The following is a 15016-nucleotide window of genomic DNA, read 5'->3' as shown; positions in this document are numbered from 1 at the left end:
TACACTACATCTACTGGTTCACCTTTATCCACATGTTTATTAACCCCTTCAAAAAAATGAAGCAGTTTTGTGAGGCAAGATTTCCCTTGGGTAAATCCATGTTGACTGTGTTCCATTAAACCATGTCTTTCTATATGCTCTACAATTTTGATCTTTAGAATAGTTTCCACTATTTTTCCCAGCAGTGATGTCAGACTAACTGGTCTATAGTTTCCCGGATCGCCCCTCTAGCCCTTTTTAAATATTGGGGTTACATTGGCCACCCTCCAGTCTTCAGGTACAATGGATGATTTTAATGATAGGTTACAAATGTATTTTTTTATTTATCTAAAATCTTTTCTATACCATCGCTAAGTTAAATACCATCGCAACAGTTTACATGTTGCACATAAATTAAGGTTGTTGAATGCATACTGTAGTACATTCTAACAGGTGCCGCAAAAGGTTCAGTTACAATATATCATAAGAAAAAAACCAATCAATTGTTTAGTGAAGTAGGTCATGCCCAGGAGTACCTGTAAGGTACCTGTAAGGTAATAGATAGATGCCCAGGAGTACCTGTAAGGTAATAGATTAGAAATTTTATTTTTTAGTTCCTTCAGTATCCTAGGATGCATATCATCTGGTCCAGGTGATGTGCTACTCTTTAGTTTGTCAATCTGGCCTACTACATATTTCAGGTTCACAGTGATTTGGTTCAGTTCATCTGACTCATCACCCCTGAAAACCATCTCCGGAACTGGTATCTCCCCAAAATCCTCATTAGTAAACACAGAAGCAAATAATTTATTTATCTTTCTGCAATGTCCTTATCTTCCCTAAGAGCCCCTTTACCCCCTCGGTCCATCTAAGGGTCCAACCGACTTCCTCACAGGTTTCTTGCTTCAGATATATTTTTTTAAAGTGTTTATTATGAGTTTTTGCCTCTACGGCCAACTTCATTTCAAATTCTCTCTTCGCCTGTCTTATCAATGTTTTACACTTACCTTTACAATGCTTATGTTTTATCCTATTTTCTTCAGATGGATCCTTCTTCCAATTTTTGAAGGATTTTTTTTTTTTTGGCTAAAATAGTCTCTTTCACCTCACCTTTTAACCATGCCGGTAATTGTTTTGCCTTCCTTCCACCTTTCTTAATGTGTGGAATACATCTGGACTGTGCATCTAGGATTGTATTTTTAAACAATGTCCATGCCTATTGAACACTTTTAACCTTTGCAGCTGCACCTTTTAGTTTTTTTCTATTTTCCTCATTTTATCAAAGTTTCCCTTTTGAAAATTTAGTGTTAGAGCTGTAGATTCACTTATTGTTCCCCTTCCAGTTAGTTTAAATTTGATCATGTTATGATCACTATTGCCATGTGGCCCCACCACCGTTACCTCTCTTACCAATCCCTGCATTCCAGTAAGAATTAAATCTAAAATAGCTCCCTCTCTCATTGGTTCCTGAACCAATTGCTCCATGAAGCAGTCATTTATTACATCCAGGAACTTTATGTCTCTAGCAAGTCCTGATGTTACACTTACCTAGTCAATATTGGGGTAATTGAAATCTTCCACAACACAAAGTGCAAGGAAAAGATTTACAGTTCCACTCAAGTATAAAGTATAGTAATGCAATTTTATTCTTACAGTTAGTAGAAGAAGGCAACTCCACTTTTGTATAAATAAACAAGCTAGTATCAGTCCCCCTGATACTAGCTTGTTTATTTATACAAAAGTGGAGTTGCCTTCTTCTACTAACTGTAAGAATAAAATTGCATTACTATACTTTATACTTGAGTGGAACTGTAAATCTTTTCCTTGCACGTTGTGTTGTGGAATACTTGCTTAGTGCAAGGTCTTGCTTCTGTTGTTCTATTTTGGTAATTGAAATCTCCCATTATTATTGTACTGCCAAATTGATTAGCTTCCCTGATTCCTCTTAGCATTTCATCATCTGTCTGACCATTTTGTCCAGGTGGACGGTAGTATACTCCTATCACTATACTCTTACCTAACACACACAGGATTTCTACCCATATAGATTCTACTGAGTATTTAGTCTCTTGTATTATCTTTATTCTGCTGGACCCTATACCCTCCCGGACATAAAGTATCACACCCCCACCAAGTTGATCCTCCCTATCATTGCGATATCATTTCTTGTATCCTGATATAGCACTGTCCCATTGGTTATCCTCCTTACACCAGGTCTCTGTGATGCCAATCATGTCAATCTCATATATGATGAGATTGACATGATTGCTATACAATGACTGCTATACAATTTAACTCTCCCATCTTAGTTCGTAGACTTCTAGCATTGGCATACAGACATTTCAAAGTGTGTTTTTTGTTTGTATTAACAACTGCTTTTCAGTTGTTAGGGATAATTTGGAAATCTTTAGCTCAGGTGATTTTTTACATATAGGCACATGCTTTTATTGGAACCTCTCTGTTGGGCTGCCCTAACTCTCCTGTTTCATTAGTATCCTTCAAGGATACATTCCTCTGAACCATGCACTGCTGAGTGACTGTCGACTTTCCCCCTTGTACTAGTGTAAAAGCTGCTCTATCTCCTTTTTGAAAGTTAGTGCCAGCAGCTTGATTCCACTCTGGTTAAGGTGGAGCCTATTCTTTCGGAAAAGTATCCCCCTTCCCCAAACATTTCCCCAGTTCCTTACAAATCTGAATCCCTCTTCCTTGCACCATCGTCTCATCCACACATTGAAACTCTGGAGCTCTGTCTGCCTCTGGGGACCTGCACTTGGAACAGGGAATATTTCAGTGCAGTTAGTGTAGCTGGGTTCAAAAAAGGTTTGGATAAGTTCTTGGAAGAGAAGTCCATTAACTGCTATTAATCAAGTTTACTTAGGGAATAGTCACTGCTATTAATTGCATCAGTAGCATGGGATCTTCTAGGTGTTTGGGTAATTGCCAGGTTCTTGTGGCCTGGTTTGGCCTCTGTTGGAAACAGGATGCTGGGCTTGATGGACCCTTGGTCTGACCCAGCATGGCAATTTCTTATGTTCTTATGTTCTTATGTTCAGAGAATGCCACCCTGGAGGTCCTGGATTTCAGCTTTCTACTAAAATCCTAAATTTGGCTTCCATAACCTCTCTCCCACATTTTCCTATATCGGTGGTGCCCACATGTACCACGACAGCCGGCTCCTCCCCAGCACTGTCAATAATCCTATGTAGGTTACGTGTGAGGTTTGCCACCTTCGCACCAGGCAGGCAAGTTACCAGGCGGTCCTCACATCCACCAGCCACCCTGCTATCTACATTTCTAATAATTGAATCACCAACTATGATGGCCAGCCTAACCCTTCCTTCCTGGGCAGTAGCCCTGGGAGACTTGTCTTCAGTGCAAGAGGATAATACATCACCTGGAGAGCAGGTCCTTGCTACAGGATCACTTCCTGCTAAACCAGGGTGATGTTCTCCTACTGTGAGACCTTTCTGATCCATGGCAGCACTGGGGCTGCCAGACTGGATTTGGGACTTGGCTACTATGTCCCTGAAGGTCTCATCAATATACCTCTCTGTCTGCCTCAGCTCCTCCAAGTCTGCCACTCTAGCCTCCAGAGATCGGACTCGTTCCCTAAGAGCCAGGAGCTCTTTGCACCGAGTGCACACATACAATCTCTCACCGGCAGGTAAAAAATCATACATGTGACACTCGATGCAAAAGACTGGAAACCCCCTCTCTTGCTGCACTAGAGACCCACCTCTGGACAAAACATGCCCATGCCCCCTGAGCCTGACACCCCAGGTGGTCACCCATATCGCCTGCCCCTTCCAATCACCGTCTTCTGTTTTCTGCTTACACTTTGGAAACTCTGGACCTGCCACCCTTGGGCCCTTATCCACGGGAGCAGGCATTTCAGCAGAACCAGCTAAGGAAGCACATATGTTTCAGTAGGAGAGGTCTCCTGACAACGATAACAACATATATTTTTATATTCCCTAATAACAGATAAGACTTTTCGCCAGACCTTGTTCGTTATGAATCTCAGTGACTTCAGTCTGTCTGGAATTCCATACAGCTCAGACCTGTCACTATACCATAAAATGTAGTCTTTACTGGTCCTGCCCACCCTCTGAATCATTATCATTGCCCCCTCCAATGTGTGGTTCGGTCTGTGTTTTAGGAGGAAAACAGCATCAAAGAATTATCCATACAGATATTATTATCCATACAGATATTATTATGTCATAACTCAGTAGGATATTAAAAGAATTTATGACAAACTTTATTTAGCAAAACTGTTTTATCTCTCCTTAGCATAAGCCTGTGAGCCCAGCTCTATATTTGCAAATAAGAAAACCAAAATAACTTAATCCTAATATAAGTATTTCTTACCCAGGAATGTCGCCAGTAGGATGTCTTAATTGGACAGTCAGAATTCTCCCAGCGCAGGTTCTGGCGTTTAGCAGGGTCCCTCTCTTGTGGGTAGTCTGGCCGCAGCAGTTCGGTTACTTATGCAAGTTCAGCTCCATTGCAAAGCTTCTGATTTTGCAATGGATTTTTCTCAGTCTGTGATGTATTAGGCGATGCCAGGCACCCCATTGGTTGTTCCTGCCCAGTTAGGCAATGCCTACTCATATCTGAAAAGGGGGTGTCAGGAGGCACTTCTGACAACTCATACCATGAGTATCACAAGTTCATCATCCATTTCTGAAAGGTTACAGATGGTTTGCTTCGTTTTTGCGAAGGTCATGGGCTCCCATTATCCAGCAAATTCTTCTTAGTGACCCTCCTGACTTTTGACATTTTGTGGTTCAACTAATCTCTACATCCCAAGCTGTCTACTTTAATTTCCTCACTTCTACTCTACTTCTTGCTTGAGCTCTACATAAACAAGTTTCACTGTTTCTTACAAATCTGCCACGCACAGGGAACAGGGAGCCACAGTTTCTGGCGTCTTGGAGAAGCGGCTCACGAAAAGAAAAGAAAAAATGGTCTCACATTCAAAATGCCGCTTTCTAAATTACACAGCCTTATGAAAACTATAAAAGAAATATATTTAAAAAGAAAACTAACCATACTAATAGCTTCCCTATTCCACTGTCCCCGTCTCTGAGACTGCCCTTCACATAAACTAATTTGGCATCCTTCCAGAGATGGCATTGCAATTTCCCACCAATTGTCAGGCTTTTCTGTTCAACTTTTTTTCCTATCGTTTAACATATCTCGTTCTTTTGTTTTGCTTTTTACAATAGAAGAGAAAGCCAACTATAGATTCCCCTCAGGGTGCCTAAATTTCTCCCCTTTTCAGGTGTACTGTAAGTTACACAAACTCATGTGCATCTGTTGTGTTTATATTTATGCTGGCGCCATAATCACTCCTTGCATTTGAAGCCCCCCCATAATTATATGCAATGTCGGGCCCAGGACTGTGGGGCCGCCATTGCTTAAAGGAGCTGCTCAGCCCCAAGAATGAACCCCTCAAAAGTAGTAAAAGCCTGGGGAGTGGTGCAAAGACCTCCCCCCACTGTCATATTCCTGCTCCACTGCCCTTGCAGGTGGCTCATAGCAAGTAAAATAATTTTCAAAACCCACATTTTTAAAATGTCTCAAACCCTGCCCCCACCTCCTAATACTACCCCAAACCACCTGGCCCCTAGAGACCAGGAGGGACACCCACCCCAGACCCCCCCCCCCTTTGAAAAGCATTTGCCCTGGTAGTCCAGTAGACTGCCCCGCCCCACCTATACATCAAAAATCATACTTGGTGGTCTAGTGGACCCCTGACCCCACCTCCCGGACCTCCCCTTACCTAAAAAAAGGTATGAGTGAGAGCAGATGTGTGTGTGTGTGTGAGAGAGAGAGCGAGAGCATGCATGAATGTATGTGTGAGAGAGGGAAGCATGTATGTGTGTAAGATGGGGAACGTGTATGGGTATGAGCATGCATGTGTATGTGTAAGAAGGCTAGTTTGCATGTGAGTGTGAGTGTGTGTGTGTGTGTTTGTCTGTAAAAGAAGGAGCATGCATGTGTGTGTGTGTGTGTGTGAGAGAGAGACAGCATGCATTTGTATGTATGACTGTGTGCGTGAGAGAGAGAAAGCATGTGTGCGCATGTATGTATGGATGAAAGAAGGAGTGTGTATGTGTATAAGCATGCATGTGTGAGTGAGAGGAGGAGCATGTATTTGTACGTATGAGTATTCATCTGAGGGGGAGCAGATATGTATGTTTATGAGAATGCATGTGTGTGTGTGTGAATATCTGTGTGAGAGAGGGGACATGTGAGGGAGAAGGAGTACATGTATGTATGCGTGGGTGAGAGAGCATTCATGTGTGTGAGGGAGAATAATTACATGCTTGTGGGTGAGGGAGAGATAAGAGTATGCATGTATCTGTGTGTTTGAGAGAGAGAGAGAGAGTGTGTGTGTGTGTGTGTGTGTGTGTTTGTGTATAAGAAGCAAAAGAAAGTTTGTGGATCTGCCCACCCCCATTAATCTACAACAATCTCAGGATGAGTAGTTTAAATTATTGGGTGTTATTTGATGTGTCTGATGTTTTGAAATATTTTATTATTGTTTAGGAAATTAAAAATTAAATATACGAGTTTCTAATTATTGGATATTCTATTTGCTAGCTGTTTTGAAATATATATTCTTTTTATTAATATGATTTTACTATTATGATTGATGTTTTATGAGAAAAGTAATGTTTGTTTTCCCATTGTTGTACTACATATGGAGTCTGGTTTCTTGTGGTCTCCGGTTCAGTTTTTGTCTGCCAATTTCTATTTATATTTTATGACTGGGGTGGCTAACTCTGATCCTCAAGAGCCACAAATAGGTTTGTTTTTCAGGATATCCACGATGAATTTCCATGAGCTAGATTTGCATGCACTGCCTCCATTGTATGCAAATCTATCTCATGCATATTCATTATGGATATCCTGAAAACCAGGCCTGTTTGTGGTTCTTGAAGACCAGAGCTGGCTACCCCTGCTTATGGTTTATCTACCTTATAAATGGGCTCTGACCGACGGCCCGCAAATGCGCAGTAGAGACCAGCTCTACCGCGCATGTGCGGGCGAGCACGTCGGTCTGAGCCAGCGTCAGAAAGAAAAAAAATAGTGGCGTCCAGTGGCAGCAGCGGGCGGCGGCGGCGGTACCGGCAGCGGGCGGCGACGGCGGTAGCGACGGCGGTAGCAGGCGGCGGCGGAGGTAGCGAGTGGCGGCGACGGCGGTAGCGGCGACGGCGGGCGGTGGTAGCAGCCAGTAGCGAGGGAGGGAGAAGAGAGAGAGAGGGAGGGATGTACTGAGTGGGAGGGAGGGACGGAGAGAGAGAGTGGGAGGGAGTGACTGAGTGAGAGGGAGGGACTGAGGGGGAGGGACTGAGTGAGAGGGAGGGAGTGGGACTGAGTGAGAGGGGGGACTGAGTGAGAGGGAGTGGGACTGAGGGAGGGAGTGGGACTGGGAGAGAGAGGGAGGGAGTGGGACTGAGGGAGAGTGAGTGGGACTGAGTGAGTGAGAGGGAGGGAGAGAGGGGGGAGGGAGTGACTGAGTGAGAGGGAGGGACTGAGTGGGAGGGAGGGATTGAGTGAGGGGGGAGGGACTGGGGGGGGACTGAGTGAGAGGGAGTGAGTGGGACTGAGGGAGGGAGTGGGACTGAGGGAGAGGGAGGGAGGGAGTGGGGACTGAGTGAGAGTGAGTGGGACTGAGTGAGAGGGAGGGGGGAGGGAGTGAGTGAGACTGAGTGGGAGGGAGGGACTGAGTGAGAGGGGAGGGAGGGTGGGGAGGAGTGGGTGAGGGAGGGAGGTAGGGGGTGGTGAAGAGTGAGGGGAGAGAGAAAGAGGGGGAGGTGAGAGACAGAGGGATGTAGCCCGTTTTAACGGGCTTAACGGCTTGTTTATTCTATATTTGGTGAGGGTTTGTCTGTTCTGCCTGTGTGACTGAGGTGAGGTATTTTGCCAGCATGTAGTTTTTCTATAGAGGTCTATAGCATCTTGGCTTGTTATGTTTTCCTAATGTAGAGAATATAAAGAAAGGGCAGGAACGTAAAGGTTCGCTAGCACAGCACGTATTGGTTTTACCTAAAGCAAGGAGAACAGAATTAGTAACTTTGTAAGAGATAACTCCCTCATGTAAGAGCCTAAGATGGTGTGTTCCTAGAAGATAAAAAAAAACCTTGCTACCATTCAGGTCGAGACAGTAAACCACGCAGGAGAGCGGGCGAGTGCCCACTCTCCCGATGCGCGCCCAGGCCACTCTCCTGGGCGCACGATTCAGGAAGCAAAGCTATGCAAATTAGGGCCCGTGGTAAAAAGGAGGCGCTAGGGACATTAGCACATCCCTAGTGCCTCCTTATTGACAGAAGCGGCAGCTGTCAGCGGGTTTGACAGCCGACACTTAATTTTACCGGCATCGGTTGTCAAACCCACTGACAGCCACGGGTTCGGAAAACGGATGCCGGCAAAACTGAGCATCCGTCTTCCAACCCGCGGGCCGTGGGCAGATTTTTAATTTTATTTTTTTTAGATTTTTAATTTTTTTTTTGGGGGGGCCTCCGACTTAGTATCACTATGATATTAAGTCAGAAGGTGTACAGAAAAGCAGTTTTTTCTGCTTTTCTGTGCACTTTCCCTGTGCCGGCAGAAAATAATGCCTGCCTTTGGGCAGGCATTAATTTCTGAAAGTAAAGTGTGCGGCTTGGCTGCACATTTTATTTTCTGTATTGCGCGGGAATAACTAATAGGCCCATCAACATGCATTTGCATGTTGTGGGCACTATTAGTTTCGGGGGGGTTGGACGCACGTTTTCCATGCGCTATTACCCCTTACTGTATAAGGGGTAAAAATAGCGCATCGAAAACATGGGGGCTAAAGGTGCACTCGGCCAAGCGCACCATACTGAATCGGCCCGATTGTAAGGCATAGAAGCCTGAGTTGCCCCTAGGAGGGGCAGCATGTCCATTGCTGTTCCCTATTTGCTTTTAGTTTTATTTGGGATAGGACTCTGGAATCGCCTTGGTTTAGATTACCAGGTTTTGGAAACATTTTGATTGCAGGAGGGGGCGATTTCTTCCCTTCTCGCCTCTGTTTCTTGGTTTTCCCAGTTATTAGGGAGTAAATCCCTTTTGATTTTTGCTGAGTCCTAGAGGGCCCAGGGACTCAGATTGTTTTCCTCTTTTTGTCCGTCATAAGAGGAAGGATTGTCTTTCACTGAGAAATGACCAAAGGATCATCGGCATCCTCTAGGAGAGATGATGTTGGAGTCATCCACAGGGAGGAGTAGAGCTGAAGGAGATTTCATAGTCCCCTCTGTGGCCCATGCCCATCTCAATGAAGTAACGGGAGAAGAAGAGTAAACCAGCAGCAGGATGGAAGAGAGAAGAACTATAAAGGAGGTAGGAGTATTGAGACTTTTCTTTGGAGCACACCTAAATTGACCAAAGAACTATTTCCTATCAAAAGGGAAGGGATTTGGCCCTACCGCTTGATTGGACAGGAGAATTTCTAAATTTGACAATCGGTACTTGATTAACATTAGGATTAATGGAAAGAAATACAATGGTTACAAAATTATTAAATATCCGAGACTGTACATCCGGCTCTGAAACAACAGAAGCTGTAAAGAACTTTAATCACATGCACAATTTGATAGTAAACGTTTTGTTTGAAACCGTAACTGATTCCAATGTGCTTATTGCTGCTGTTTCCCATTAGGAGATCTTTACTGCTGTTTGCAATGAACTTTAACCTAGGATTGAACTTTAAGCAATGCACTGGGCCTAGAAGATTATTCTTCCCCCTCACTCAGGGAATTCTGCACACTCAGATAAACTTTTTGGAAGATTTTAAAATCAATGACTATGAGAGACATGTGGTTCTTGCAACCCTACCTTTGGACTATCAGCCCAAGGGTTACACTAATAACGACTGTATTGGTGTCTTAGGACCTGGTGTAATATTTGCAGTGTTACCTTTTCATAAATAGTGTTGATATTGTTTGAGTGCTGACAATTTGTGGTGTCTTGGTATAGGAGGTTTAATATACTGTAATGGTACACACATTACAATAAACACACATTACAATAAACCTAATACTAAGTATCTTTTTTGCAGGGTTTTCTGATTGGCACTACAGCAGTGCATGTAAATATAATACCCATGGTGTTGTAAGTGAGAATTTTACCTTAGAGAAGACTGCACTTTGAATGTCCTTTTTCATATATAAGTTTTTATTATAAATGCAAAATGTTTAATTGTGTGTGGAAAATGGCATTTGAGGAGCGGCAAGAAGATTGGAGGTGCAAGGCTGGAAGGGCAGCTTGATACCCTTGCACAGGCCTGGGACCCCATTCAAAGCTTTGACTGAGACATGTCTCCCACACGGAATTTATATTCCTTGGAGGGTTTTTTTGTTACTTATTCTTGATTGATTTGTTTTAGAATTTATAGGTTAATAATAGCTGGATTTTGTTTGGCTGATTTGAATTTTTCTGCTGCACAATTCATTCTGTTGTATGGTACATACCCATCAGCCCTGAAGTCATGATTTGGGGTGGAAATACTTAGTGGATTCAAAATTCATAGAATGTGCTTTTTAGGTATGCAGCATATTTGAAAGTAGGATTACTTCAATTTTTCATGGGGATACTCCACCAGATCACCACTCCGGTCCACAAATGAGCTACTTGCCCATTACTGGCATTACGAGGAAGAAGTGTCCCAGATTTTCCCTCCTGAAATCTGGTCAATTTACTCTAACCTCATCACACCTGCAAATGATTTTCAGATGCAAAGTTACCATTAGGAAAAAAAAGAGAAGTCCATGAATGGCTCAACTAGAACCCATGGGGCTTTGGTGTGGGAGGCGGGGGAGGGGGAGGGGGGCAGCATAATAATTGTTTGCACCAAGGCAGCGAAACAGGTAGCACCGGCCCTGTCCATGGCAGAAGTGCCACTGGCAGAGAGAGCCAGGAAGGCAGCCAGCTAGCTCTGTAGCTATCACAGGGAGGGGGCAAGCCAGCACAGGGGTCCTTTCCCTCGTTCCCCATCTGCCACCTTAGCCCATCCATCCTGCAGGAGGAGTCAGCACTCCTGGCTTGCTTTCATCTCTGCCGGCTTCCCTCTGTGGTCGGGGAGTGCAGGGCCTCCGTGGTCTCCTGAGAGCCACAAGCCCATGTAGTGCCAATTACAGAATGAAGTCTGCAGAGGCAGCGGCAGCAGGTGAGAAATTCTGTGCACCCAACAACACCTGCCCGGCTGCATGTGGAAGGGAGTGGCCCAGGGAAAGGTTTATGAATTCCTTGGCACCAGCTTACCCACCTATTTTTCGTTCTTCCTTCTTTTAATGTTTGTTCTGTAGCATTGAGATTGCATATTTATTTAAAATCATTTCTCAAAAAATCAAGGTGGGTAACAATAAAATATTCACCCAAAGTGGCGAAACTGACAAAATGACAGCAATTTAAAACCTGGTTAATAAGGAGTGGAGGTGGAGAGCGGTATACAGTTAGGTAAACACCATAGAAGAGGGTATAGCACTATAAAGGTTCATGGATCCGATTTTTAAGGATTCAATAAATCAAACTTGAGAGGTTGATGAGATCAACATATCCATCATTTATTAAATAATATTCTTGCGGAGAGATGTTTAGGACCCTGATACGGACCGTGTTTCGCCTCAAGAGCTGCGTCAGGAGGGACAAAGCCCAATGGTAGAACGGTGAAATGTGTGACTTGACAAGGTGCACTCCTCTGCATCTCCCACTCTTCTCTCCCATCCCTCCAACATTTTCACACCCCTCCTCCATTACCTCCCCAGTGCACTCCTCTGTAGGGGTGTGCATTCGTTTTGAACTTAAATGGAAAACGCAACTTATTTTTTTTTTTTGACTTAAAAAAAAGATGAGGCGTAAACGATCGGATTTCCAACTTATTCAACATAGCTATGTTGGATACGTTGGAAATCGCGATTGTTGATCTAAATACAAATTTAAACCCCCTCACCCCTCCTTAATCCCCCCCCCCCCCCCAAGACTTACCAAAGCTGGCCAAAAGTTCCGTGAGGGTCCGGGGGCGAACCCGAGGGGAATCACGTGACGCCGCGTAACTCTGACGTGGCGCCGACATCACGTGATTCCCCTCGGGTTCGCTCCCGGAACCCTTGTTGGGCCCAAAAGGCACTTTTGGCCAGCTTGGGGGGGTCAGGAGGCCCCCCCCCCAAGCTGGCCAAAAGTTCCTTTTGAGCCCAACGAGGGTTCCGGGAGCGAACCCGAGGGGAATCACGTGACGCCGACGTCACGTGCTCCTTGCAAAGGAGTTCAGGAATGGCGTCCTGACCCCGCTGGACCACCAGGGAGTTTTGGTAAGTCTTTGGGGGGGGGGGGATTAAGGCGGGTGAGGGGTTTAAATTTTTATTTGCACATATGGACATAGACTCAACTTATGGAATTCTCCATAAGTCCATATTGACCGCAAATGGGACCCCCATTCGACTTATGGACTTATGAACTTAAACCTTTGGTCTGCACATCCCTACTCCTCTGTATCTCCCACTCTTCTCTCCCATCCCTCCAACATTTTCACACTCCTCCCCCATTACCTCCCCAGTGCAGTCCTCTGTATCTCCCACTCTTCTCTCCCATCCCTCCAACATTTTCACACCCCTCCTCCATTACCTCCCCAGTGCACTCCTCTGCATCTCCCACTCTTCTCTCCCAGCCCTCCAACATTTTCACACCCCTCCTCCATTACCTCCCCAGTGCAGTTCCTCTGTATCTCCCACTCTTCTCTCCCATCCCTCCACCATTTTCACACCCCTCCTCCATTACCTCCCCAATGCAGTTCCTCTGTATCTCCCACTCTTCTCTCCCATCCCTCCAACATTTTCACACCCCTCCTCCATTACCTCCGCAATGCACTCCTCTGCATCTCCCACTCTTCTCTCCCATCCCTCCAACATTTTCACACCCTCCTTCATTACCTCCCCAGTGCACTCCTCTGCATCTCCCACTCTTCTCTCTCATCCCTCCAACATTTTCACACCCCTCTTCCATTACCTCCCCAGTGCAGTTCCTCTGTATCTCCCACTCTTCTCTCCCATCCCTCCACCATTTTCACACCCCTCCTCCATTACCTCCCCAATGCAGTTCCTCTGTATCTCCCACTCTTCTCTCCCATCCCTCCACCATTTTCACACCCCTCCTCCATTACCTCCCCAATGCACTCCTCTGCATCTCCCACTCTTCTCTCCCATCCCTCCAACATTTTCACACCCTCCTCCATAACCTCCCCAGTGCACTCCTCTGCATCTCCCACTCTTCTCTCTCATCCCTCCAACATTTTCACACCCCTCCTCCATTACCTCCCCAGTGCAGTTCCTCTGTATCTCCCACTCTTCGCACCTTCCCCTCTCTACTCATCCATTTCACCCTTCTCCTCTGCTCCCCACCCCACTCCAATGCAGTCATCTCCAATTTTTCCTTTTCTCTATCCAGGTGCAATTGTCTCTCTCCATTCTCCTCTCATCCCTCCCCCTTTCACTCTCTTCCTATCCTCCTCCACCCTCCCTCTCTCTCCTCATGTCCATCTTCCCCCCCTCCTTTCCCTTCCCTTTCGCGCCCCCCCCCCCCCCCCTCCTAGCCATGCTGTTGCTTTCCAGGTCCTTTTTGACTGGGGCTCAAGATCCTACCCCTTCTCTTCAACAGGCAGAATATCAGAAGTCCTGCCATCTCTATTGCTCTGTCACCAGCTCTTTCCTCTTTGTTTTAGGCCGGCATGGCCTGAGCAGCCCTGCCAGCTTCAGCGTTCCTGTCCCCAGCTTCTCCTCTTGTCCAGCTGTGTTTTAAATTTGCATATGTAACATTCAGTTACCTGCATAACTTTCCATTGCTAGGAAAGTTACACACGCAACGCCTGCACATGCACAGTTGAACAATAATACAAACAAGCATTAAGCAACGGATCAGGTACACAAAGCTTTCTTGCAGTACGTACTGTAAAGAATGCCTAAAAATTATAATTTACAATATGAAGATGCGCAGTCTATCTATATGAATCTGTAGTCATGATGTAAAGTGTCCTATCTGAGCAGCTATTAAATAAACCCCTAGACAGTATTACATAAATGTTTTTAGGTTTTTAGACCTTTAAGCATATGATTTACAATTGGACTACAATGAGAACTGATGTCATAGTGTTAGCTACCTCTATAGGAGGTAAGATTCAAACTGTGCATTTTGGGACAAAGTTCATGGGTACTTTTTACCCACTGACTTTGCCTCAAGTTTCAAAACAAAAGCAAATGCATCCTTTTGCTTTTCACCTGCTTCTCTGCAGCTATTTTTGAAATGGAAAATAATGCACATATGTATATGTATTACTTTCCTCCCCTGTCCAAAAACAACCCATTGAATGCCTCTTCAGAAATAGAGCTGAAAGCTGGCACAATGTGGAACAATATGCTTGAGTTTAGCCACCTTGAGGGAGGGCAGTGTTCGGACAGCCGATTTATATGGGTAAATCACTTTACTCTCACCTAAATGGCTTTCACAATTGCCCTCACAGTGAGTAATGAGAGCACAAAAACACTCTGCCTTCAACAGCTACATTAGGAGTTAATGTAACTTATTTAGAGGATTTTATTCTTCCTGTTTGAAATAATGCATCTTTTGCTCATAGCTAATATCCTGCAACTGCTAAAAGAGAAAAAGCTGTATAGAATATATAAAAGTGAAATCTTCTGCAAAATGTAAAGCTGAACTCTAAAGTACTAAATTTAAGAATCCTGTGAAAGACCTACAGCATTTTTTTTTTTTTTTTTACAAGTTTTTACATTGCACAATTTCTTTTGTGAAATGTTTTCCTTATGGAAAATTAAAATCCTGGAAAAATAATTGCTGTTTCAATATTGCAAAAGGAAACTGAATTACAAGGGGGTTGTCACTTTTACTTTACTTTTATCTGTATTTTAAATGGTGACCCTAGATTTAAAAACAAAACAGAAACATGTGTAATCTTCCGCCTCAACCGTGCTGCCCTGTTTAGTGAGAAAGCAAAGCC

The 15016-nt window shown here is 44.5% G+C and overlaps 1 protein-coding gene across 1 annotated transcript in view; it reads left to right on the top strand.

Annotated features, from left to right (window-relative positions):
* ASB18 (ankyrin repeat and SOCS box containing 18) overlaps positions 1 to 15016 on the top strand; it is a 139269-nt gene that overhangs the window by 11140 nt on the left and 113113 nt on the right. The window lies entirely within an intron of this gene.

This window comes from Rhinatrema bivittatum, chromosome 6 (genome assembly GCF_901001135.1).
Source record: "Rhinatrema bivittatum chromosome 6, aRhiBiv1.1, whole genome shotgun sequence".
Taxonomy (NCBI): domain Eukaryota; kingdom Metazoa; phylum Chordata; class Amphibia; order Gymnophiona; family Rhinatrematidae; genus Rhinatrema; species Rhinatrema bivittatum.
The sequence above is the reverse complement of the archived record's forward strand: the minus strand, read 5'-3'. Positions and strand labels throughout refer to the sequence as shown.